General features: G+C 51.1%; 1 protein-coding gene across 1 annotated transcript in view; it reads left to right on the top strand.

Annotated features, from left to right (window-relative positions):
- The first annotated feature begins 21,131 nt into the window (after positions 1-21,131).
- Positions 21,132-22,815, top strand: part of LOC101762216 (leucine-rich repeat receptor protein kinase MSP1-like) — a 7,630-nt gene continuing 5,946 nt past the window's right edge. The window contains 1 exon segment of the mRNA XM_012846949.2: positions 21,132-21,255. The gene's annotated coding sequence lies outside the window, so the exon portion shown is untranslated.

Here is a 22,815-nt window from a genome sequence, read left to right on the forward strand (position 1 = left end):
GATCCAAGTGATTGCTTTGGCCGGTAGTACCCTTGACTGGAATGTGGATCAAGCATTCCCTGGCCCAGATACACCCTAGCCCCCATCCCTTCTCGGTACCCCCATTTTTGCCCATCCATTTTGGAGGCAACGCCCCCGGTGTGGTGCTCCCATTTTGCAAAAGATCACGGTGTCTGTCTGAATGCCACTGAAATTTGCAGGCTCTAAAAGGCCAATACCCTGGTGAACGCATCCATCCTCTTGATCAGCATCGTCACTCAACTCAGATTCTTCCTCACTTGAGCTAATTAGGCTTAATAGATTCGTCTCGCCGTTTAGCCTCCACTTATGTAATGGGTTTTGTAAATAGCCTACGTTTAATACTTCTAATTAGTATCTAAACATTCGATGTGACGGGTGCTAAAAATAAGTCAGAGGAACCAAACCAGACCTCCATCGGTCCCATCTCCAGTTCTCCATCCCATGCCCGCCACCTCCGTTCATCCGCGGTGCGCCCGCCCAGTGCAGGCAGCCGAGCACGGGTGCACCGCGCACGCACCATTCCGCTAGCATTGTGCGCTCGGACAGACGGCGATTGTTGGCCCAGCGGACACTGCCCACCGCCTGCCCGTTGCTGGGCGTGGTATGGCGTGGCGGACATGGGGGCCGGATGTTCAGCTGGAGGCTGTGGAGCACGCAAAAAGGACGCGGAGAGCCAGGGCAAGGCATGGCAGAGGTGATGAATCCGTGTGATGGAATATGGATAGTACCATAGTAGCGTTTATATATTGAGCTACCAATCATTTCGCTTCGCAGGCCCCACGTCGTCCCGCTCTAGCGACACGGGCGGCGCCTGCACCCTCGGCCTCCGCCGCCCCCTTCCTCTCCTCCTCTGCCACCGCTGGAGGGGCTGCTGGAAGCCCACGCAGGCCCCTAGGACAGCAGCGGGGCATCTTTCCTCGCTCGGGTTGCGGGCGCCAGTACTGGATGGGGACTGTGAGGAGTAGCTCCGCCGGCCGGGGTGACAGTGGCGGCGAAGGGTGGCAGATTTGGCACCCTAGTGGCCGGATCCGGCTATCCTGGTACCAGATCTGCGCAGAGAAGGGGGCGGCGGGCCTGCGAAGGCCTCGGGCGAGCGGCGCGACATGCGTCCGTAAGAGGCTCGGATCCGCCACCCCCGACCCATCCCGGCGTGGCGAGGCAGGCGGCGGCGGAAGGGAAGCAGGTGGTCGCGGTGGTTGCGGCCATGGAGGCCGTCTTGGCGTCGACGAGGAGGAGGCCGCGACCGGTGGAGGAGCCGAGGAGCCGGACGTGCTGCTGCTGGAGCACTTCCCGGGGTCCAAGACATTGGTAGAGGCGAGCAACGAGAGCGGCGATGGCGGGGAGCTGCAAGTGGTGCCGGTGTGCCGGAAGGACGGTTGGGAGGAGGCTGATGATGAGGATGACGTGGCTGCAGCGGAAGCGGCGGCCAGGGTGGTCTGACTGGCGGCGCTCCGACGCCGATCTCGGGAAGAGACTGCATTGGGCGTGGTGCTGCGGACGACGACGGCGACAGCGGCATGGCGGCCGTCCTGGATGGCTGTGCTGCGATGGCTGGAGGCAGCATGGTAGGGCGCGCGCGTGGGCGATGGCGCTGGCGCGCCGGACCCGTGGTGGGTGCGCCCACGAAGGGTTGAGAGCGGCGCGGCTCACGGAGGCCGGCCCCGGGCGCGGAGACGAGGTAGTGCCACGCGGGGGAATGAGTGGACCGGCCAACAGTGGCGGATGGAGGGCGGCCAGTCCGGCGTGTGGCTGCGCGATGGCGGCCAAGTGGGGTGAGGGACAGGTCGGGACACGACAGCTTCTATGCCTTCAACGATGGCAGCGTGGTGCCGCAGCTGAAGGAATACGAGGTAGGCTACACTAGCACAAATCAAAATTTTCTACCGCGTAAACCAGGAAAACTGCCGTATAAGGATCACGGGATTACCACTCGACGCAATGATGCGGAAGATGTAGATTCGCGTCGATGCAGCGAAGTCGATCAGCGTAGTCGTACGTAGTCGATCACGTCGACGTCCAGCAGCTCCTCAGTAGCTCATCCACATGCAGCAAGATCGCTCTCGTGCCGCGGCTCGTCGTCGGCTCGTCGTGGCTCTTCGGCGGCTCGTCGTAGCTCGTTGGTGTCTCGTCCAAGTGCTGTAGGTGCAACACCTCCAAGGTATCCACACGTGCAGGGAGGAAGCGTCGCAAGCCGCACTGCTAGGTCCGTAAGTTGCAACAGGCTAGGGCGTGGGAGGCGCAGCAGATGTGTTCGCCAAAAGGTGTTAACCCTAGGACGCCCCCACCCCTCTATTTATAGAGGTTCCTAATGGGCCTCTAGGTCCGAGGCCCATTAGTACTTCTAAACCTAATCCAACTCGGATCAGATCCGAATTGGACTTCCAGCCCCTTAAGTGTGTGACCCTATGGGTTCGGATACGTATAGACATGGCCCGAGTACTCCTACTTGGCCCAATAGTCGGTAGCGGCCTCTAGCAAGACATGCCAACTCCTATACGCACATGAAGATCATATCAGACGAACCATCACAACATTATATACATGCTATTCCCTTTGCCTCACGATATTTGGTCTAGCTTCAAGCCGACCGCTCTTTCTCGATCCTATGATTCGGAATCTCTTTGTAGGTTAACTCTTAACCGTACGTAGCATGGTCATGCATTTTTGGATCCGATCACTCGAGGGGCCCAGAGATATCACTCTCAATCAGAGAGGGGCAAATCCCATCTTGATTGACCATGTCTCATAGCATGCTTCTTGACAAACCTGAAAGCTACCTTTATAACTACCCTGTTACGGCGTAGCGTTTGACAGCCCCTAAGTAAGTCGATCCACATCTTGAGTACATGCGACAATCTCAGGTCTAAGGACAAAGTGTATATGTTGTGTAAAGAGAAAACTACTTCTCGTGTTGGGTCAGTCCTAGCACATGTCTCCACATGTGCCCACATTATTAGTTCAACATCTCCATGTCCATGACTTGTGAAACATAGTCATCAACTAATACATGTGCTAGTCTAATATTCATGTGTGTCCTCACATGAACTCCGACTAGGGACAACTTTAGAATAACCATACAAGTACAACCCTAAACCCTGACGGGAGGTGGAGTTGCATCGTCCCGATGGTCAACGTAGCAACTCTTGCATTATTGCCCACGCGGAAATCAACTTCTCCTCTTTCCACGCTTCTACTTCTTATCATTCCCTGCATCGAATTGCAAATATGAGCAACCGATCCGGTATCAAATACCCAAGAATTAATAATTGTATCAGCGAGAAACATGTTGTCTATAACATTAATAACAAGCGTACCTGAGGTGGAAGTACTCTTACTTCCGCTATTTTTTGACGAAGCTAGGTACTGCTTGCAATTTCTCTTCTAGTGACCAAGTTCATGACAGTAAAAGCACTCTTTGTCTGGAGCAGGTCCAGGTCCAGCTTTAACCTTGGCGCTGGGTTTGGCTTGGACGTTCCAGCCTTGCCCTTCTTCTTTCAAGAATTGCCCTTCTTCTTAAAGCTAGGCTTGTTCTGTATGGCCATCACATGGCTGCTACTAGCGCTTTTCTTGATGTCAGCCTCTGCTGTTTTAAGCATGCCACACAGCTCATTCAGACCCTTCTCCGTCCCATGCATATGGTAGTTCGAGATGAAGTTCCCATAGCTAGGCGGAAGAGACGAAAGAATGAAATCAGTGGCCAACTCTTGGCTCAGTGGGAAGCCCAACTTCTCCAACCGTTGAGTGTAACCAACCATCTTGATTACGTGTGGTCCTACTGCTGCGCCTTCTGCTAGCTTGCTCTCCACAAAGGCCTTAGACACATTGAACCTTTCAGTCCTGGCCTGTGTTTGGAACATGTCTCTAAGGGCCACGATCATATCGTGCGCCTCATGGTTTGTTTCGAATTGCATCTGCAGCTCGGGTTCCATGCAAGCAAGTATAAGGCAGCTTACTTCGAGGTTAGCATCACATGCTTTCTTGTAAGCATTCTTAGCAGCAGCAGGTGCATCATCAGCAGTTTGTTCTGGTAGTTGGTTGTTTAGAACAACTTCCTTTTTCTCAGCCCTGAGAACAATTCGCAGGTTACGGATCCAATCCGAGTAGTTTGTTCCATTCAACTTGTCCTTCTCAAGGACCGAACGCAAAGCAAACGGTGTAGTGCTGCTAGGTGCCATTTAATCTACAACAAAAGTAATGCAAAATACACTAAGACAAACGTATCCATGATAGAGCAAATCACATTAAACTATTTTAACAGAATCTACTCCCACTAAAATCAATATCCCTCTATTGATACTTAGTGATTCAGGATCCACAACTAACAAGTCTACTAGTGAGATTTAGCATCACTGCTAGCAAACAAGGCTGATTTACCGAAGCACATGCATACGGCAAAATTCCGACCCGGTAGTAGATCCAATCTACTATTGCACATCTCATGCGCCTGGCGTATGAACCTGGATTTCGATTCTACCAATCACATTGATCTTCGCTCGTTGCAACTGACATTACGTGTATCACTTAACTCCGATGGCGGAAATCCGACCGGTAGGAGTATGTCGTTACACAACCATTGCAGCAAGAACACGAAACCAGGACATAGATCAAACTGAAAACTCGCATATCTCCATATGCACACATCCTGAATCCAAAACTAAATAGCTACGGCTCTGATACCACTGAAGGAATACGAGGTAGGCTACACTAGCGCAAATCAAAATTTTTTACCGCGTAAACTAGGAAAACTGCCGTATAAGGATCACGGGATTACCACTCGACGCAATGATGCGGAAGATGTAGATTCGCGTTGATGCAGTGAAGTCGATCAGCGTAGTCATACGTAGTCGATCACGTCGACGTCCAGCAGCACCTCAGCAACTCGTCCACGTGCAGCAAGATCGCCCTCATGTCGTGGCTCGTCATCGGCTCGTCATGGCTCATCGGCGGCTCGTCGTAGCTCGTCGGTGGCTCGTCCAAGTGCTGCAGGCGCAACACCTCTAAGGTATCCACACGTGCAGGGAGGAAGCGTGGCAAGCCGGACTGCTAGGTCCGTGAGTTGCAACAGACGAGGGCGTGGGAGGCGCAGCAGATGTGTTCGCCAAAAGGTGTGAACCCTAGGGCGCCCCTACCCCTCTATTTATAGAGGTTTCTAATGGGCCTCTAGTTTCGAGGCCCATTAGTACTTCTAAACCTAATCCCACTCGATTTAGACAGGTTCGGGCCGCTAGATCGCGTAATACCCTACGTCCTGTGTGTTGGTTTGTATTTGATCAACTGGAGTTGTCCTCGTGTGTTGAGGTGTCGAGGTCTGTCTTTGAGGGTGGTCCCTGCCCGCCCTTATATACACGGGAGGGCAGGGTTAGAAGTCTGGGTCCTAGTCGGGTACTATTACAGAGTTCTGCTCGGTAATGGCCCGAGTAGTTTTCCATAAACATACTTGACTAGTCCGAGTAGGATACGCCCATCCTTGTTCTGACCTTGTCCGAGTACGTCCCTTGGTGGGCCGTCCAAGGCCTACTCGCGGACCTGGGGTGTATACCCGACAAGCCCCCGAGTACTTTGTAGTCGTGCGCCACAGTCTTGGGCACTGCGGGCACTATCCGAGTAGCCAGTCGTAGAGGTTGCAGACTGAAGTGCTCGAGTACTGTCGCGTGGCTGGAAGGTACTTTTTTTGCTCCTTCGAGTTGTTTTCGTCTCGAGTAATTTTATATGGTAGTGCGATGTCAATCGCACTCCATATGGAGTAGCCCCCGAGCCTTAGGTTGAGTCGAAGAGTCCGGCTTAGGGTCAAACCAGCTTTTGTCCATTTTACCCTTGGAGATCTTGGAAAAAAAAGAAAAAAACTGACCAACGGGTACGGTACCCGCAGCCCCCGAGCACTTGGGCGATCTCTGTCGTTGAAGTGGTCAGCAGTCCATTGAAAAGAGTAGCCGTTGAGTGTTAAAGGTGATTAATTTGCAATAAATCTATCCGTTGCGCATGGAAACCGGAGGTGGCGGAGATAAAACTGGAGGGCCCCCTTTCGGTTAGGTTTACCCCCTGCGGTAATCAGATCTATTTTTCTTCCTCCCCTGTGCCTCTGCTCCACGCTTGCGCTGCCGCAATTGCCAAGTACCACTGCCGCCATTGCCCCCCTTTGAGAAAGATCCGAGAGTGAGTGCCTTTTGTTGAGGTTGAAATCGGCGGATGCGCACCAAGATGATGGGCAAGAAACCCGAGAAGATCCAGGGTAAGGCTCCGGCGACGGGCAAGGCGAAATCCAAGAAGGGGAAGGAGCTGGTGCTGCCGGCACCGAAGGTGGGGCCGATGAACCAGACTGCGCCGCCACCACCTGGGGCAACGTGGCAACATTCGGTGATGAAGGAGGAAGCGGTCGAAGCACTAGTCGACGCAAGGCTCTTGGAGCCGAAGGAGATTCTTGAGTGGCGCCCCGCGTTTCCCAATGCGTGGCAATTTGAGGAACATCCAGGCGAGACAGTGATGCTCGCGCATTTTGTGGAAAGGGGGTTGGCGGTGCCTACATCCGACTTCTTCAGAGGTATTCTCGAGTACTATAAGCTTCAACTCGTGCATTTGAACCCCAATGGTGTACTGCATATGTCGATTTTCGTACACCTCTGCGAAGTGTATTTGGGAGTTCCTCCGAGTCTCGAGTTGTTTAGGAAGTTGTTCCGTTGTAAGCCTCAGCCGAGTGCCCAAAGGACGGAAGTCTTCGGAGGCGCCGGGTTCCAACTCAGGAACTCGGGCGCATACATTGAGTATAACTTGACGGATTCGCTTGGTGAATGGAAGGAGATGTGGTTCTATATCGGGAACCATGAACCTCGCTTGCCTGTGGTGACTGGTCACGCGCCCAAGCATGCAGAGAACTGCGTGAGCGAACCCGAAGACACCCCGGAACTTGAGCACTTGATGCAACAGATTACCGAGTTGAAGGCACTCGGTCTGACTGGAATCAATGTGGCAGCTAGCTTCCTGAAGAGAAGGGTCCAGCCACTTCAACAACGTGCTCACTCGGGAAGTGAGTATGCAGGTCTTAAGGATCCATCGCGTATGTCCGATGAGGATATATCCGATGATGACGTAGAGGCGCTCCTGGCCAAGTTCTTCAGGAACTATCAAGGAGTACCAGTAATCCCTGCGGCCCTTCGTCAGTATGACTCCTGGTATGAGCCAGAAGTGGTATGTCTTTTGCACCTGATTTGTTCTCTTTTGACCCTTGATATTTGTTTGTTGATACCGACTTGTTGTTTGTAGTCTCGAGTTCTTGCCAGCTACTTGGCACAGTCGGAAGAAGAGTCAGAAACTGTTGCTGAGGAGTCGGAGGACGAGGCCTCTCCTCCTGTCAAGAGACGCAGAGTAGTCCGCAAGATGTCTGCGGCTAAGTCTGCTTCAACCCCTGAGAAGTCTCGGGGTACCAAGGTATGTAGTCGTGAATGTATCCGTGGCTGATGAATTTGAACTTGCTGTTGATGCGACGAATTTTGTCTTGTTCGTAAAGGCTGTAGATACGGTGCTTGGTGATGATGAGGCTGTTTCTGAAGAAATGGCCGTGACCGACCCAGAAGTCGGTAATGTATCTGTTGACATGGTGCCGGAGAAGGTGCCATCGACAGAAACTGGAGTAGCCCCCGAGCTATCCGCGCCAACTCCATCGGCTGTCATGCCGCCCATTGCCGACCAGGTGGTTCTGAGGCTGCCTGCTGGAGTTGCGGGTGTTGCAAAGGAGGTGTCGCCAGTACTTGCTACTGGTACTTTGCTGTCCAATGTGATCGCCAGTGGTAAGCATTGTCCCTTCCGATTGTATTTGTTTGAGTGGTACTGTAGTTTTTACTTCGGCTTTATAGGCCTTGGCGAGAAGACAGAGCCGGTAGCTGTTCCCACGGCGCCCAGTACTCGGCCACCTGTCGCCGAGAAGAAACGTGTGCGATTGCCGCCACGTTCAACCCGGTGAGCTTTCTTGTCTGCTTGAATGACTTTGAGTTGGCTTGAAATCACGTAGTGATGCATTTTGGTGCAGAGATGCAGAGGAAACTATCCCTGTAGAAACAGGGGTAGAGCCGGATCCCTCGACTACAATTTCTGTTCGTTTGGAGGACTTAATAGTTGAGGAGGTGCCCGGAGTTGACGCCGGTCATCTTGGAGCTACTATGTCGATGCTTCAAGATGTCATTCGTTCGGTGGAAGTTCCCGCCGTTGCATCGGGCTCAGGAAGTGCTGCCTTATCAACATCTACTGGCGGATCGCTAGCCGTAGTTGGTGTTGAAAAAGCCAAACAAGCGACTGCTCCAGGTATGTCTCTACAGTCTTTTTATTGTAGTCATAGCAGGTAGCTGACATGATAAATGTTGTAGGTGCCACTCTGGGTACGATTCCTCATCTTACGGAGAGTACCCAAAGACCAGTACTTAGTCTGCCCTCTGACTTGGAGTTCCAGAGGGCCATCGATGTTTTTCGGGGCTTCTAGGTAGATTTCCTTGTTGAGTTGTCGCATGTACCGAGTAGTTGTGAGGCTTTAAACTCACCATTCCATACTTGGACTTTTTCAGGAACGAAGTCATCAACTGGAGCAGGAATGTGCCCGACTGTCAGAAGCTCTGAGGGTTCATGAAGTTGGGGTGAATTCTTTTGCCGTGGAACGCACGGATCACGCGGTTCTACAGCAAAAACTGGAGAGCCGCTACAAGTTGCTGAACAAGAAGCATCAGGGTAAGTATTTTGCCTACTCTGAGTATGCCCAACTGTAGTCGGCTGTGATTGAACTTGTTGACTTGTAGATCTCAAGAAGCAAGAGGCGGCTGCAAGGAGCCAAGTTCTTGACTGGAGAAACGCGCACGACCAAGTGGCGGATGAAGCCAAACATCTTCGGGCTGCGCTGACGGAAGCATAGGCTGCTTGCGAACATCAGCGGGACCGAAAGATGCAAAATGGCGTGATGCTTGCCATGGCCATGGTGGCATGCAGAGATCATGCCCAGACCATGGGAAGACTTTGGGGCAAACTCCAAGAGCTGTATATAGCAGCTGAAGACTTGGTGAACGCCATAGCCCCCGTGGAAGAAGGCGCAGGGCCGCAATCACTAGTCGAGCGATTGAAGGCTGCCCCGAGTTGAGTGGCTGGACTTTGCAAGACTATTTGCAAACAGGTCCTGGTAGTTGTGAAGTCCTACTATCCGAGGGCAGACTTGGCGGCAGCTGGTGATGGCGTGGCTCGCAACTGCACAGAAGAAGCATATGCGTAGTACCTCGAGGAGGCGGAGCCTATTGCATCGAAGATGTCGGAGTTCGTCTCTTTAGAAGAGCCTTGAGCTTTGTATGTACTCTTGTATTTGTGTCGAGTATTTTGAATGATACTTTTGATAAATGAGTACTTGTCCATTGCTTGTGATTGTCTTGTGAAGAGTAGTTTTACTCCGCGCTGGCTGACCCAAAATCCCAGGGTCGGCTGAGCCTGACCTTTTCGGGAAAACTCCGCTTCGCCTGACCGCTAGAGGGGGGAAACTCCGCTTCGTCCGACCCTAAGTCCTGGGGTCGGGTGAGCCTGACCTTTTGGGGGAGGAGCTCTGCCTCGCCCGACCCCGAGGGGGGAAACTCCGCCTCGCCCGTCTCTGAGTCCTGGGGTCGGGTGCGCCTGGCCCTTGAGCAAATGATCGGAGCAGTCCAAGCCCCCGAGATAATTGTGAGAGTGTAGGCCACGATTGGCTTGGAGTAGTTCCGAGTGTCGAGTAGTCGTAATGCTGTCGAGTACTCGTCTTTTGAGGGACACGGGTGTATTGTACTCCTTTGTCCTTTGTGGATGCACGAGTGTGCTGTACTCTTTTGTCTATTGTGGAATAAGTACCGTCACGTGGGCAGAGTCAGGAGTTGTCAGACTCATTGATCACGGGTTCATAGTAACTCTTGGGCAGGTGGTAGTTGTGGCTTTCGGCTATAAATAGAGCCATCTGGTGAGTGAACCAAACCAAGTTCCTGAGTAGCGATGGATTGCCTTAGGTTGCTTCTGTTTGAGTGTAGAGAGCCATCAAAGAGTGCACCGGTGCTAGAAGATTCCTCGTAGATTGAGGCCACCTTCCCTCCACAGACTCCTGCCCTCATAGGGATAGCCGCGATGCTAGAAGAATCCTCATAGGAGGTTTCGTCGCACGCCTCATCTTGCAGCTCGTGATCCAGCGGAGTACGCGCTGGAACTCGCGAGTGATGGGTGATGAGTGTCGCGGTCTTCATCCCGCTCTCTGAGAGGTGGAGGTGTAGCCGTAGATTGGATTGGCTCCGCAAGGCTAGCAAAAGAGCAGCCTTGGTTCCCTCTGGGCGCGTCGTGCCGGATTCATCATTGCCGCTGTCAAGGCAGTGGCAATGCTGGAGTTCCTGGCATTGCCTTGGGTAGAGGACCTGGATATGGCTGCATTTTGCGCAGCTTCCTTGCGTGTGGGCCCTTCCCGTTGTAGTCGGCAGACCTGAGTGGCCTTGTGATATAGTAAAAGCCTGAGGCTTAAATGTAGCCCGCCAGTAGGCAGTTGCTTGTAGTCTTTGTGTATTTGAGTACTTGTACTCGTATGTAACTTGATGTATCCTTGTTTCAGTAAGAAATATTGATACGGGGATTTTGTACCAGGGCAACGATCCTTGTTGAGTTGATAACTCTTGTCAAAGCTGAGATATCTTGAGGTCGGTAGTCGGGCAGTTAGCTCGAGTAGTCATTATGAGTGATTGCTTTGAAGCGATTAATCAGATGCTGCTGTAGGTAATAGCGACAGAGATGTTCTATATTTCAAGAGTTTGGTACTTATTCTCCTGAGAGCTCTTGGAGTCTGTAAGATCCAGGTCCCGTAACCTTTGATACGATGTAAGGACCTTCCCATGGTGAATTGAGTTTATGCAACCCTGACGTGTCTTGGATATGCTTAAGGATCATATCGCCCGAGTTAAAAGATCTTTCCTTGACGTTGCGGTCGTGGTAACGCCTTAAACCGTCAAGGTATCTGGCAGATTGCACTAGTGCTGCGCATCTTGTTTCTTCTAGACTGTCTATATCTGATCGTCGTGTTTCTATTGCCAGTTCTTCATCGTATTGTTCAACGGATGGTGATTGCCACATGATATCAGCGATAATATGGCTTCCGAGCCATATACCAGGAAATAGGGTGATAGCCCCGTAGTCTTGCACGGTTGGGTACGGAGGCCCCACAAAGCATTTGGTAAATCTTTGAGCCATTTGCCACCTCTGATGTTGCCAACGTCATGTAGTCTTGTCTTTAGGGTATCGAGTATCATGCCATTAGCATGCTCAACTTGTCCGTTGGCGCGCGGGTGAGCGACCGAGACACAGCGGACGTCGATGCCGCTGTTCTCGCAATATTCCCAAAAGTCGTGATTATTGAAGTTTGACCCTAGGTCTGTGATAATCCTGTTGGGAAAACCGTAGCGGTGTACGATTTCATCCAAGAAGTCGAGGACCCGGTCTGCCTTGGGGCAAGTGACCGGTTTGACCTCGATCCATTTGGTGAATTTGTCGATTGCCACAAGTACTATGTTGAATCCCCATGGCGCAGTTGGTAACGGACCTATCATGTCGAGCCCCCAGCAGGCAAACGGCCATGTTGGAGGTATTGTGACTAGCTTGTAAGCCGGTACATGTTGCTGTTTTGTGAAGAATTGACAACCTTTGCATTTCTGAACTAGTTGTTTGGCGTCGGCCAAAGCCATTGGCCAGTAGAAGCCTGCTCTGAAAGCCTTGCCAACTAGTGCCCTCGAAAAGGCGTGGTTGCCACAGATTCCTCTGTGAATCTCTTCTAGGATTTCTTGGCCATCTTCTCTGGTGACGCACTTCATGAGTACTCCAGACGATGCACCTTTCCTATAGAGCTTGTCTCCGACTAGAACGTAATTTTTTACTCGCCGGGAGATTTGCTCAGCCTTATTCTTGTCGGATGGTAACTGGTGATATTTGATGTAGTCGATGAAGGGCGTCCTCCAGTCGACCTCTATCATCATGATCTCTCGGGAGACGCCAGCAGTTGGGACTACTAGCGGTGTGACTTGTTCAGGTATGGACGGCTTGCACAGCTCGTGTACGAAAATTTCTACTGGAACTTCAGCACGAGTTGAGCCCATTTTGGATAAAACGTCGGCGGCAACGTTGTTGTCGTGGACGATGTGATGAAATTCCAAGCCTGAGAACTTGTTTTCCAGTTTACGGACTTCTTTGCAGTAAGCGTCCATGTTGTCCTTGTTCCGGTCCCACTCGTCATTGACTTGGTTTATAACGACTAGAGAGTCGCCGTAAACCGGTATTCGTTTGATGCCGAGGGAGATTGCAAGACGAAGGCCGTGTAGCAGTGCTTCGTACTCGGCTTCGTTATTAGATGCTTCCCAGAATATTTGTAGCACGTACTTGAGCTGGTCTCCCCTGAGGGAGATGAGTAATACGCCTGCGTCGGCTCTTTCAAGTTTGAGGGATCCGTCAAAGTACATTACCCAATGTTCTGGTCGTTCGACTGGTGTTGGAACTTGATTTTCAGGCTATTCAGCTATGAAGTCGACCAAAGCCTGAGACTTGATGGCTGTCCTTGGCTTGAAGTTCAACGTGAGAGCTCCGAGTTCAACTGCCCATTTGGAGATTCTGCCCATGGCATCTCTGTTGTGGAGAATTTCGCCGAGCGGGAAGTCAGAGATGACTGTGATGTTGTGCTCTTGGAAGTAATGGCGCAGCTTCCAGAAGGTGAGCAAAATAGCGTATAAGAGCTTTTGTATCGGTGAATACTGACTTTTGGAGTCCGAGAGTACTTCGCTGACGAAGTAGACAGGTCGTTGGACCTTGTAAGCGTGGCCCGGTTCAGACCGTTCGACTACTATTGCCGTGCTGATGACATGAGTAGTAGCTGAGATGTATAGGAGCAAGTCTTCATTCGGAGAAGGAGCGGTGAGTACAGGAGGCATTGACAAAAAGTCTTTGAGTTGTGTTAGTGCCTCATCTTCCTCTTTCGTCCATTTGAACTTGTCCTGGCGTTTGAGAAGCTTGAAGAAGGGTAGTCCCTGTTCTCCAAGTCTCGAGATGAACCGGTTGAGAGCGGCCATGCAGCCTGTGAGTTTCTGCACATCCTTAATGCTGGCTGGTGCCTGCATGTTTATGATGGCAGATATCTTTTCTGGGTTGGCCTCAATGCCGTGATGGCTAATGATGAACCCGAGTAGCTTACCGGAAGCTACTCCAAAGATGCACTTAGTAGGATTGAGTTTCCATCAGAAAGCGCGGAGACTAGAGAAAGTTTCCTTCAAGTCACCAATGAGTTCCTCCCGGTTTTTTGTTTTGACGACGACGTCGTCGACATAAGCTTCGACATTGCGGTGAAGTTGCCTTTCGAAGCACATCTGTATAGCCCTTTGATAAGTTGCTCCTGCATTTTTTAGTCCGAAGGACATTGTTTTGTAGCAGAAAGCTCCGAAGGGCGTGATGAACGTTGTTTTGGCTTGATCTTCTTCTTTGAGGCTTATCTGGTGATAGCCGGAGTAGCAGTCGAGAAAGCACAGCAAAGCGCACCTAGCGGTGGAGTCAACCACCTGATCGATCCTGGGTGGCGCGAAAGGGTCTTTTGGGCAGTGTTTGTTGAGGTCGGTGTAGTCAACACACATTCTCCATTCATTGTTTTTCTTATGAACAAGCACAGGATTGACGAGCCAGTCAGGATGAAAGACTTCTTTGATGAACCCTGCCGCGAGTAACTTGGCTAACTCTTTTTTGATTGCTTCTCGTCTGTCCTGAGCGAACCGGCGTAGTCGTTGCCGTTTTGGAGTAGCTTTGGGATTGACATTGAGAGAATGCTCAATCAGTTCCTTGGGCACACCTAGCATGTCATCCGGTTTCCAACCGAAGATATCATGGTTAGCCCGAAGGAAACTGACGAGCGTGGATTCCTATTTAGGATCTAGCCCTGTTCCGATCAGGGCTGTCTTGGAAGGATCACCTGTCTGGAGATCAACTGATTTGAAGTCTTGCTCACTGGCAGGTTTCACCTTTGTGTACCCCGACTTGTTTTCCGGGATCTCTAGTTCGGTTGGATTGAGCTTCTTTGAAGCTGTAAAGACTTGTTGTGTGAGACTGGGTGCTTGAATAGTCGCAGCAATTTCCACAGCTTCAGTGTCACATTCGTAGGATCGTCGTAGATCTCCTCGTAGCGTGAGCTCCCCCTTGGGGCCTGGCATTTTGAGTACCAGGTATACATAATGTGGTATGGCCATGAACTTGGCGAGTGCTGGCCGTCCGAGTATAGCATGGTAAGATGTCTCAAAGTCTGCGACTTCGAATCTGATGTACTCGGTACGATAATGTTCTTTAGTGCCGAAGGTGACTGGAAGGATAACTTGTCCTAGTGGTATAGCCGCGTTTCCAGGCATGATGCCGTAGAAAGGTGAATCCGTTGGGGTAAGCATTTCAGTAACGTCGAGGCACATCTTCCTTAATGTCTGGGCGAAGATAACGTTGAGGCCACTTCCGCCGTCGATGAGTACTTTGGTTAACTATGATCCTGCCACAACTGGATCCAGGACTAGTGGGAAACGGCTTGGTTCTGAAAATTTTGTCCATTGATCCTTTCTGATGAAAGAAATTGGAACTTCTGACCATTTTAACGGTGTAGGGTCCGTTGGTTCGATGGCCATGATCTCCCTAAGTACGATTTTGTTGGCTCGCTTGGATGCAATGCCTGGGATACCGCCGAAAATGATGTTGACGGTTTTTGAGGCTGTCTGGAAGTAGCCTTCCTCATCTTCGTCATTGCAGGCTTTATTCTTACCCTTATCTCTATTCTTGGTGTACTCTTCAGGGGGTGGTGGTGCGGGTAAGACTTGCATGACTCGGCGCATGCTGTAGCAGTGTATCGCCGAGTGCTTTCTAGTCGGATGCCATGGGCACTGCTTTTTGAGTAGCTCAGTGAAGGTTGATCCTTCATCGTTTTTGCGGTGTCCCTTTTTCCCGGAGTTGGTCATGGCGGCAACAGTGTTGTCGGGCCTCCTTTTGCGATTGTGGTTACTCGAATAGGTGTTCTGAGCATCGTTATGCCGAGTTCTATCTGGGTCATTGTTTTGGTTGTTGTTGCATTCGCGGTTATGGTGGGAGCCGAACCGTTCTCGCTCGTTGTCTTCTTCATCCGCCCACTGTTGCCCCATGACTTTGAGTTCTTTGACATCAGTTGGTCGTCGGCGACCGAAGTCTTGGTACGTTCGTTGATCATAGAGTCCATTCTGGAAGCACTCAATGACATCTGTTTCGGAGATGTCAACAATGGTAGCCTTCTTTTCGAAGAACCGTCGCAGATAGTCGCGTAGGGTCTCGCCTTCTTTTTGCTTAATTTGACTTAAGTCGATCTTGTTGCCTGGTCTAGCCATGGAGCCGACGAATTTGTTGGTGAAAGCCTTTGTCAAGTCTGCCCAAGAGTCAATGGACTTGGGTTTGAGTGACTCAAACCAGGTCAGTGGTGCGGGTTCCATGCATATAGGGAAATGGATAACTTTGGTGTTGTTATTGCCCCCGGCTGCTTGGACGGCTAGCGAGTAACATCGTAGCCATTGAATTGGGTCTTGCTTGCCATCATACTTGGTGATTCCAGTTGGCTTGAACTTATCAGGTAATTTTGTTTTCATTACCCGGTTTGTGAAAGCAGGAAAATGGTTGTAGCTGTCGACTTCCCGTTCGCGCCGACTGTTGAGAATTTCTCGCAAATCACTGAAGTTGGACATTTCGTGGTTCTTCCGAGTAGGGCGGATGTTTTTAACCGAGTTGGTGTAGCTGACCTCACCAACATCCTTATGTCGAGCAGGGGCCTTATGCTTGCTTGGACCATGGCTGTGTTGCCGAGGTTGGTTGACTGCGTTATCGTTTCGTGGGGCAGTGTTATTGTTTGCAGCTCCCCTGCTACCTTCCTGATGAGATGTGATACGAGGAACAGACGAGATTGGTGATTCTTTGTCGAGTAGCTTGTAAGCTTGCTCCGCGAGTTGTGCGATCAGTCCATTGCCGCGCTGCAGGAGTTGAGCTATGGCTGCGTTATCCTTATCTTGAGGCATCAATGTTGTTAAAAGGTTGATCGAGGCGATAGCCGCGAGTGGAGTATTGTGCTCTTGAACCTGGACTGCGTTGAAAGCCCTTTCAAGATTTGTGATGGGAATATTTGTAGCTATCAACTGTTGTCGCTCGGCTCGAGTAGCATTGCGCGCCCTTATTTGGTTGCGCTGCTCGGAGGTTTCATCGTGAGGGGCGTCAGCTGTAGACTCATCTTCGGAGATGTTGTCGATTTGTGCTAATCGCCTGGGGGTCCTGTTCTAGTTAGTACCCGGGTTGTTATTCTGAGTAATAGCAAGTATCTCCCTTTCCGGGTAGTAGCTTCCAGAGCTTGATGTTGCAATCTCTGTGGAACTTTCCTCGCGGTTGGAAGTGAGTGGAACGCCTTCTTGATATGGTAGGTTGTCTATATGGGTGACGAGGCGCGAGTCGTAGTCATGGTCGAGAAGAGATGGTCGCAATCCCGGCCAGTGGATGAATCTGCCTTGTGATGTCGAAGTTATTACCAATCCTTGGGCTGGACCAGATAATGGTATCTCTGGTGAATAGGACGAGTCGGAGTCGACGTCTTCGTCATGCCCGAGTTTGAATCGGGTTCGAGTAAGGAAACTTTGGACTTTGGTTGCATTGCGGAGTCTGTGTGGGAACCGCTTTGAAGTCGAAACCGACTTGGACGCTGGCTGGGACTGACGAGCCCGAGGCGAGTCCGACCCTGCGTCCTGGGGTCGGCTAAGCCCGACCCTTTGGGGGAGTAGCTCCGCTTCGCCCGACCCCGAGGGGTGAAACTCCGCCTCGCCCGACCCTGAGTCCTGGGGTCGGATGCGCCCGCCCCTTTGAGGGTGGAATTCTGCCTCGCCCGACCCTGAGTCCTGGGGTTGGGTGCACCCGACCCCTGAGCAGAAGGTTGGAGTAGTCCGAGGCGAAGTCGAATCCGATGCGTAGTCGAACTTGAACTCGTCGACTTTGAAATCTTGATTTTTTCTGATCAGATTTTCTGGTTTCTTCTCCTGAACATCGACGATCTGGCGCCGGAACGATCCTGAGCCTTCGGCGATGCAAAGCTAGGATCCGAAAATGAAGGTGGCGCCGACTTCGATGAAGAAGACGGGCCTGATGACGACCTTTGCCATTGAGTTCGCGCTGAGAAACTCGACGAGTCCCCCTACCTGGCGCGCCAGCTGTCGGTGTTTTAGATCGGCAACTTGCCAAGGGGATACCCTAGGTGGTCTTTTATGCGGTAAGGGTCATCAAAATCAAGGAATCAATGGTGATGCAAGGAACACGATTTAGACAGGTTCGGACCGCTACATCGCATAATACCCTGCGTCCTGTGTGTTGGTTTGTATTTGATCAACTGGAGTTGTCCTCGTGTGTTGAGGTGTCGAGGTCTGTCTTTGAGGGGGGTCCCTGCCCGCCCTTATATACACGGGAGGGCAGGGTTAGAAGTCTGGGTCCTAGTCGGGTACTATTACAGAGTTCTGCTCGGTAATGGCCCGAGTAGTTTTCCATAAACATACTTGACTAGTCCGAGTAGGATACGCCCATCCTTGTTCTGACCTTGTCCAAGTACGTCCCTTGGTGGGCCGTCCAAGGCCTACTCGCGGACCTGGGGTGTATGCCCGACAAGGGGCAAATCCCATCTTGATTGACCATGTCTCATAGCATGCTTCTTGACAAACCCGAAAGCTACCTTTATAACTACCCTGTTACGGCGTAGCGTTTAATAGCCCCTAAGTAAGTCGATCCATATCTTGAGTACATGCGACAATCTCAGGTCTAAGGACAAAGCGTATATGTTGTGTAAAGAGAAAACTACTTCTTGTGTTGGGTCAGTCCTAGCACATGTCTCCATATGTGCCCACATTATTAGTTCAACATCTCCATATCCATGACTTGTGAAACATAGTCATCAACTAATACATGTGCTAGTCTAATATTCATGTGTGTCCTCACATGAACTCCGACTAGGGACAACTTTAGAATAACCATACAAGTAAAGAGTTTCACATACAATTCACATAATTGCAAATCAATTCAAGTAGCCTTTAATGGATATTCAAGGAACACAATATAAATCATGGATACAAATGGAATATCATCATCTCTATGATTGCCTCTAGGGCATACCTCCAACAGCAGCTGGGGTGGCCTATGCAAGGTGTCTCAACAACGCCATGGAGGCGTGGCAAGGACACCTAGCGCAGGGCGCGCTGGCGGCATTGAGGTGGGGATGAGGGTGTCGTCGTGCCACCTCTCCTCGGTTTGAGGAGTTGCGGAGGCGGCGACGAAAGATGAAGGCGGCTGAGCTTTGGTGGGGGCTCGCACGGTGTGGAGGAGGCTGCGAGGTGTGGGGGTTCGGTGTGCTGCATGGAGACGTGGCGGCGAGCAAGCGGAGGTGGAGGCATGGCAGCGTGGTGTGTGGATGTGCGATGGCGACGGTGACGCTGCCCCAGATGGGCTGCTGTGATGATGGTTTGGGAGTGCCGAGTCATGAGTGTGCAGTGAGGGTTGGGATGCTCCAGGCGAAAGCTCTCGCCGGTGTTTGTTGGCGGAGATGACAGCGGCGCCCTAGGGTGTCGTTCTCCCCGTTGGGGGCGTCATATCTGAGCTACAACCTTGCTGCACGGGGTCCTCTGGGTGAAAATCCTATCCAAACCCTGGACGAGCGACGGCAACGCCATTGGCGTTGTGCCCTCTTGGAGGTGTCATCTCTAGAGACCCATCTCGATTCGTGTCATTGTTGATCCATTTGTCAAGGGTGGCCGCAACTAGTGGCGACATTCCTGTCGCGTGGAAAGTCAGACGGGTGTTGCCGAGGCCATGTGGAGGCATTCGCAGATATGGCGGCGATCAGGGGGTGTTGCATGGTTGTCGACTTGGCTACTTGCAGCGGACCGCGGCGACTAGCGTTGCTCGGCAACGGTCAGAGCAGCGTGGGACTGCGTCGGAAGACGGCGCTTGCGGCACCGACATCGTGGGAGAACTAGGCTTGCAGCGGACCGCGACGGGTTGATCAGCTTGGCTGGGCTACTTGGTGCAGTACATCGTCGAAAGGCGGTGCAAGCGACTTCTCTGGTTTACTGACTGGACAGTGGAGGTTTTTGTGTGGGTGAAGCGACGAGGCGAAGTCAACCTGTGGCTACGGCTTGGTTGATCAATGGAGATCTGGTGGAATGGGGCAACATTGCTCACCACTATGACGACGACAAAAAAATAGGTCCGTGACGCAAAGTACCGTAGTGGGCGAGGCAAGGCCCCCCCGCATGGTGTTTCTTCGAGACGACGAGAGCGAGGTGGTGTCCAACGACGGATGTGGCAAGGCTCCCGCGCGTTGTGTTGTCATGGTGGCGACTGCGAGGCAACCTACAAGAGATCTGGATTCGGTGGTATCACCCCGTCAGGTGGAGTGTGGTGTTGCAGCGGCACTACGACGAAGGGTCCCGCATGACGGTGGTTTTCTCGGTGCGGTGCAATCTGCTTCTATTGGTTCCCCGTCGACATAAGACCATGCCTGGAGGTTTTGACAAATATATGAGCGTGAATGTTGGTGGGTACCGTCGTGGTGAGTGGAGTGAGGAGATCGTGTTGACGTCCCAATCCAACCGGTCAGGTGTGATTTTTTGAGCTTAAGTGGTGACCTGCGTTGATGTCACAATCCAACCGGAAGTCTTTTTATTTTCCTTTCCTATCAATGAAACACGCACTGTTTTATGTGTCATTCTTTAAAAAAAATATATTGAGCTACTGAGTACTGAGCCTGGTCAACCTGGAGCGTTACACAGTTTCAAGACATCTCCCGGCGAAACTGTTATCACGTGAGATCCGTTCTGTAGAATTCTTGCATTGCCCCCTCACAAACAAACGAAGGCATCAGCATCCCCACTTCCCCAGAATCAACACTTGCAGTAACAGGCACGTGCTCGGCAGATGAGGATCATCAACAATCAAGTTCCGTAGTCAAAAAGAGATCAAGGCCGTGTTTAGTTGACCCCCAAATTCCAACTTTGACACTATGCAAAAAGAAGATTCCCCATCATATCAAATTTGCGGTACATGCATGGAGTACTGAATACTAATTGTACAGTTTTATTGTACTTTGCGAGACGAATCTTTTGAACCTAATTAGTCAATATTTGAACAATAATTCACAAATACAAATGAAACGCTACAGTTGCGCTACAGTAATTTTGGCTGCCTAAAGTTGGGCAGCTAAACAAGGCCAAAGGATGCTCCAAGCCTCCAACTCAAAACCCCGTACGGTCGTGCGCCCTGTCCGATCCGTGCCATCATGAGGGGTTGGGGCGCTTGCCACGTCGATTTCACTTGGCAAATTAACATGGGGCAGGCAAATTAGCTGCCGGTGTCCTCCGTTCCAAATTATTATTCGTTTTGCTGTACTTTTCGAAGTTACAGCTTAGAAGTTCCAAATTATTATTCGTTTTGCTGTACTTTTCGAAGTTACAGCTTAGAAATAGTATATATAGTTGCATATTATAAAATTAATGAATAGTAATTTAGGATGGAGGCAACGAATAGTAATTTAGGATGGAGGCAAGTAGTAACCAGTGAACATGGCTGATAATAAAGACGAAACTGAAAAAAGTTGACATGTGCATATCATTGGTTTGGGGATTTTGAGCTATGGTTTAAATTGGACTTTGGAGGGATTTACCTCAATTACCATCTCTCTCACACACACAATAGTACGAGTAATAACAATGTACCCATTTGTGTTGACGTGTTGTAGTACTAAAATGTCAACCGTATACTTATCTGATCAATCACTCTATACCGTGTTAAGCAGTGGCGGATAGGAAGATAATTACAATAAACAAGATTTCAACTCGTTTTCAAAGGCTTCGCCATGTAAACAATGACTTGGGGAAAAAGATTTTGTAAAGATGGACTTGGGAAAAGGATGAGCACCGATCGGTGAACATTGGAAGCGTTGGGAAACAGACGAGCACATGTATCGCTGAACATTGGGAAACGAACGCAAGCCTACCAGGTCACACAAAAGGGACGGGCGCGGCACCTCCCAAACGCCGCCTCCTTTCCCTCGTGCTGGCTTCACTTCTCACAGGTCGCAAGCGGAACACGGCACCGACGGCGCGCCGCGGCCCCCCCTCTTCCACGACCGCCGGCAACCGGCATTGTGGAGTGGCCGCGACCCCCGGGCAGGTAATTAGAAGCACGATCCTCCCTCCCGCTTCTCACGCCTTCATGCTTGCGCCAGGAATTCTGGACGCCGTGGCGTTGCCGCGCCTTGCGCTTTTGCCGTGGCTTGTGGTTGTGGCCTCGCGCTTCTACTGGCCGCGCTCTCTCGCCGCCTCGTTCGGACTCGTTCTCGTCGCGTCGCGGTGCGTGCTGTCATTGGGTTCATAGCCGGGCCAGCCGTGAAGCTGGGGGCAGAGATTCTGCAGAATTTTAGTCGCCTGTTGCGCCGCCGCCGTGCGGGCAGGTCGAAGGAACAGGGGTTCGATTCGAACGATTTTGGTGATGCTTCGAGACCTGGTTCTCTGATGATTCCGGTCTCGTTTGTTTGATTGCTCGTAGTCGTAGTACTAGTGTTTCCTTTTTCTCCTCCGAATTCCGCCCCCCATTTCGCTCCCCAAGTCCCCGTGCCGTGGCTTCAATTCCTTTGTGCTGTCTCGGGCTACGTGCTAGTACTGTTTGTTGTTTAATGAAATGCTGCTATTGAATGCGACCGCTTGGTCGTACTTGTTTGATCTGCATACCCACATCAGCACACGGCATGGTAAACAAATCACAGCCCAAATGATGGCCCAAATCCTAGGGGAAGAAACATCCCCATCACCCACCAGCAGCTCTGTTGTAGTAGCCCACTGTTACCAAAGTACCACTGCTGCTTCTCCTGTAGAATACTAGGATTAACAGTTCAGTAAGCGGATCAGGCCAAAAAAAGCCAGTGTCTCTCTGTCCAATTATGTGGCTGGCTGCTTCTTCCTGCTAGTGGGGATTGGGAGGGCTCAGAGATTCTTGTGGGGTTGACATGGGGCTCAGGTTCCACCAGATTCTTGTGGGGTTTGCTGTTGTCCTCATTTAATCTGTAGCAGCGTAGGAGTAAATACCATACCAATGTCTACTGTTGTGCTGTTGTGTTCAGTTTTGAGCTTGCGTGTGTGCCACCTCTTTAGTTTGGACATCGCGGATGAGATGAGGTTTCAGTTTCAGACAAGGTGATGTGTGTGTGTGTGTGTTGGGGGGGGGGGGGGGGGGGGGGGGAGCTAAATGTGCCCGGGAACAAGAACGGGAAGATGTCATTGATCCTAAACCCTAAATCCCATTACCCCAGTTCTCTGGAACGCACATGAAAAATCGGGTTTGAATAAGGTTTAAATTCAAAAAGGTTATCCATGCCATTGGCATTTCGAAAAATGCATAGCATAATTAAAATTCGATATCAAGAGTGCGAATTCTTTTGTTTTTGGTGGTTTTCTTTCCATTTCTCCTCGTTTCTTTTCTCATTCTCTATGCGTCTTCCTGCCCGTGCGGTCATAGCTCCACGCTCCACGAACAGGCAGTACGGCATGTTTTGACAGCGATTCTGGTTTTATGGCACGCCGACCACTGAAGAACTCGGTACGTAGGTGCCATCACCCACCCACCCACCTGCGGAACCTCTGCAGAATAACACGTCCACGTCCAACGTGCATCATAGTCTTGCAACAGGAGATATCACGCGCCGAGCGCACCAGGACACCATACTTAGGTTAAGCA

The sequence above is a fragment of the Setaria italica genome, chromosome VI (assembly GCF_000263155.2).
Source record: "Setaria italica strain Yugu1 chromosome VI, Setaria_italica_v2.0, whole genome shotgun sequence".
NCBI lineage: Eukaryota > Viridiplantae > Streptophyta > Magnoliopsida > Poales > Poaceae > Setaria > Setaria italica.